This window comes from Carya illinoinensis, chromosome 9 (genome assembly GCF_018687715.1).
Source record: "Carya illinoinensis cultivar Pawnee chromosome 9, C.illinoinensisPawnee_v1, whole genome shotgun sequence".
NCBI lineage: Eukaryota > Viridiplantae > Streptophyta > Magnoliopsida > Fagales > Juglandaceae > Carya > Carya illinoinensis.
In genome coordinates, this window is record NC_056760.1 from 32,852,569 (window position 1) to 32,857,500 (window position 4,932).

Here is a 4,932-nt window from a genome sequence, read left to right on the forward strand (position 1 = left end):
TTTGAGTCTATACAAAACATCTGCTAGACATATAAACATCAGCAGTAATAGGGATGAGGGAATCCTAGAATATAGTTTGGTGGTAAGACATGGGGTGGCCATACATCTATTTGAATATTAATTATACACAATTTTGCCACAAAATTAGGCAGGCTCAGAAGATGATGTTGGAAGTTTGTAAAAAGATGCATAGCTTCTTTTTACAAACTTCATTGGCTAATTGCATGCATTTTCTACCCATGTTAGACCTTTGATGGATATCTTCTATATGGGAGATACCTCAATAATGAAGTTCCTAACTTTCAAAGTGAAAAAAGGCTTAGAAATTTCACTATACTTTGGAAGTCTAAGAAAATGAAATGGGGACTATCTACATTGAAGCAGGATGCAGTTTACTACATATGGGTGCAAGTTTATTACCTTTGCTACAAATCAAAGGCCCCAAGCATCATCAATTTTCTCAAACTTGTAGCTAAATTCAATCGAGTACCTTACAGGGCGGTTATTTGTATGAATTCAATGCATGCAGAAACAAGAACATCATCACAAATAAACAAAATTCGTTAAGCTTCATAACGTTATTAACTTATTATTATTGTTTTTGAAACCTTTCTTGCTGAAAAACCAATGAAACGATTGCTTCCAAGAAAGGTACAAGGAAATTCAAATACATCATTACTGAAATTCAAATACATCATTACTGGAACCAGAGGCTTCCAGATTCTGAAACTAAATGGTGGGATTAACAATTTCATTTTAAATAAATTGTACCTTCCTTTTGAATAGAGTAAAAACAAAACAAAAAAACATCAGGGAGAAATTTGTTGAGATGCCTTTGCATATTTATCTAAAGTATTTGACAATTTGTTGTAATACTTTATCACTCAGCCACAAATGTCCCAAGCAAACTCAGCCACAAATGTGAGCAATTTTAAATAAAAGAGTGCCAAAAACTGAGTAACTAAGCAAAACCCACCAATCTACTAAATAGAAGAGTGCCAAAAAGAGGCAAGTAGGCCAGGTGATAAAACCAAAGCCACCTTAATGATTAAATGAATAATAACATTTAATCGTGAGGCTTATAGCTCAAATGAATGAATAAAATCCCAAATTCTGAAATCAAGAGCTGGAATAGCCAATAAAGTATGTGAAAAGGGTTCGATTTTGCTCCCCAGTTCTCAAACAGACTCCAAAAACTTCTAAACCATTGAAAATGAATGAACCTAAAGGCAATTAAGGCAATCATTGAAAAGAGTTGGAAACTACCCTAGATCTAAATCTATCAAAAACTTGACCGGTGCAAAACTGCAAGTACACAGTATCGTAGTTTTATAGTAAAGTAATAAGAAGAGTATCGTCCTCAGGGATTGGTACCTTACTCTTGCCAAATACCAAAATTATACTAATCTCAGTTTTATCTAGAGGAATCGCTAAGGTTTTTGTAGTTGCAAATAAAACTAGATCAACTCAAAGAGAAATAAGCAAAGAAAATAAAACTGACGTTCAAAGATCAAATTCAATGGGGAAGAAAACTTCTAGGAAATCGATTTCACCTAACTCTTCACTATGCTTTTCTCATCCAGCTAATTTAACTTAAACCTCTTTTGTCTATTAGCAAATCTCTAATTCATCCAAAAGCCTCTTTCGATAGTCAATTGGAATTGGCTCTTGGTTATCAATTCACACAAGAATATGCAAATTCAATAATCAAGAACGTAATAAGATCAATGATTTAATTACTACATAGGTTCATACAAGTCTTTCGATCTCTATACTTACCTATGCTGAAATATCCAAGATCTACCCTATGATTCCCTCTTTCGATAGCAAATCACAAGATTACTTATCATCTAATCAATGGCCAGTTAATTAGAAGCAATAAATTCAGAATAAATCAGATAAACAAAGAGAGAATTGCATTAAATTAGCATAGACAATCAAGCATAGTTCGGAAATAGGTTACATCGTTTTCCTAGAATGAAGAAAATTTAGCTCATGCTAGAAATGGAATTCAACATAAACGAATTCACCATAATTGTTCTGAGAAGATGGGAAGAAGAAAATAAACACTGAAAAATCCTCCTTGCAGCCTCAACTCGTCGTCAAAAGCTCAAGAGAACCATTCAACGCTTTTCTCTCGTCCGTGCTCGTGTATGATTCCAATGTACGTGCAATAATTGGAATTCCGTCTCCAAAAACAAATGAATTGAATCCTTCAAGCTGTGTTTTTCTCTCCCAAGAAGTGTTCTCCAGTCAAAACTCGCGGCTCTAGAGTGAAAAATTGCTTTTATATGGTCTCACGGCGGAAAACCTAAAATCTGTCAAAATACGATGTTCGCTCGAGCGAGGTGTCGAGCGCGCGTCGAGCGTTCAACTCTGCCTGATTTCGCTCGAGCGTCCTATCGAGTGCACATCGAGCGTTCAACTCTACTTGATTTCGCTCAAGCGGCCAATGTCTCCTGCTCGAGCGATCTTTGTTTTTCAGCAACCCGCTCGAGCTCCCTGTCGAGCGGCAATCGAGCGTTTGAATCTGCCTGAATTCGCTCGAGCGGCCAATGTCTCCGCTCGAGCGAACTTGTAAAATCTGCAATATGAAATTTTGCAAGTCATCAAATACCCCCAAACTTACAACTTTGTTTGTCCTCAAACAAGAAAGAAAAGCAAATGATAGTTTAGGCAATATCGATTCAACCCGAAAGAGAAGTATCATCACTCACCAAGCTTTTATGAATTTAGATTTCTCTCTAGTATCTTACTCTTTTAACATCAAAGATGGCAGGAAAATCAATCAAAAATTTTGCAATTTGTCAAGCAAGAGTTAGGTGTTTACTTCAACCTAAAGCTAAGACCTTGAGTGTGTGTGTGATATAGTCAATTTAACCTCAAACTACCTGCAAACTCAGATAAAAGTAGAACAACCAAAATCAGAAGAATTCTCTTAAAACTTAACCCCATAAGTCCAATTTTCAGAAATCCTCTCCACTAATGTAGTCAACACCAAAATCAGAGATCAAAAGGTCTTTAATAAGGTTGTAATGATAGGCCACAGGGTGAGGGTTAAGAAAGAACTGGATATGGGAAATTAAATCAAACTGGGAAAATACTTAGTGAAAAGAACATTAAAAGAGAAACTCACATGATTCAAATCATAGCTCTTTCTTGGCAATATGCTCATACTTGTGGCATTATTATTGCTGTAATCACTGATGTAATACCAACACTTCCCTTAACAAAATTTGAGGTAATTCACATTCCGTTTGGTGACTTCTTTTTCTTTTCTTTTCTTTTTTTTTTTCAGTCACTTCCTTTCTTCTTCTTCTTTTTCTTTGATTAAACAGAGCAAACATAATATGGTTCATCATGAAACCAATTTTCTCTTTTAAATGTAACTCTCCACCGAAGTATTTTCTCAAACTATCAACGGTAGATTCATTGTTTTCCAGGCTTAGAGCGGGCATGGTTTATGTAGTTCAAAGAATCAATAAAGGCTCATGAAAGCTCAAGGGGGTTGACTATGGAAACACAGTATGTAATGATGGCATGACATTTAGGACGGCTGGGAAAGCTTTTTGGTTATGCCAAAGAAATGCCTAGATCATTTCTCGGATATTTGGTCTCAACTAGGATTTCGCCTCAAGGACCCATCAACAGATTCTAGAGCAAAGCAAAATCGAACCTCCCTCTTTCAATTAATTCAACTTCTTCTCTTCATAAGCAAAATGGAATAAGAGAAAAATGACTATGTGCTCCATTGTGTTCAAGGTCAAAGATTTAAACCAAAGTACCCACAAAACTTCACTTGACATAAAAGAAATTTTTGAAAATTTTTCTCAAAACCATCTTCAATCACAAATTTCAGAGTCATAGAGAATTCAATCTTACTCCAATGCATGCTTGGTAAGAGAATCAAACAACCCAAGACTTAGAAAACAAGAGGATCAAATGATTATAAGAGTTTACACCCCCAAACTTAAACTAAACAATGTCCTCATTGTAATACAAAAGTAAAAAGGATTGAAGAAATAAAAGAACTTCCCTGGTTTCATGGTGAATCTTCTGTAGATTAGAATTTTTCAGCTCTTTATTCTTGCTAAATAATCCTGCATCAAAAACCAAATTATTAAGACTTAAATAAATAAAGATAATAAAATAAATGAAAGAAAGAAAGATAGATCTATGGGTTGCCTCCCATAAGCGCTTGTTTTAAAGTCTACAGCTAGACTTTTCAATGATCATCAATTAGGATCTCCAAGAGGAATAAATGCATAGTTCCTCTCCATTTGCTCTCCATAGTAGTGCTTCAATCTTTGACCATTAACTCTGAAAATATTCCCAGTCTTGTCCTTCAAATCTACTGCTCCAAAAGAGAAAACTTCATGAATTGTATAAGGACCCGTCCATCTTGATTTCAACTTTCCTGGAAAGAGTTTGAGTCGTGAATTGAAGAGTAAAACTTGTTGTCCTGGAGCAAACTCTCGCCTGAGAATTTGTTTGTCATGCCACTTCTTTGTCTTTTCTTTATAGATCTTTGCATTTTCATATGCATCATTCCGGAACTCTTCTATCTCATTCAATTGAAGAAGTCGCTTTTCACCTGCTGCCTTCAAATCAAAATTAAACTTTTTTACAGCCCAATAAGCTCTATGCTCCAACTCTACAGGAAGATGACATGCCTTTCCAAACACTAATCGGTATGGAGACATCCCGATAGGTGTTTTAAAGGCTGTACGGTATGCCCACAAAGCATCATCAAGCTTCTTCGCCCAATCCTTTCTATTGATTTTGACCGTCTTCTCAAGGATGTTCTTGATCTCTCTATTTGAAATTTCAGCTTGACCATTAGTTTGAGGATGGTAAGCAAGTGCTATCTTGTGCTTCACACCATATTTAGAAAGAAGATTCTCAAACAACTTGTTGCAAAAGTGAGTCCCT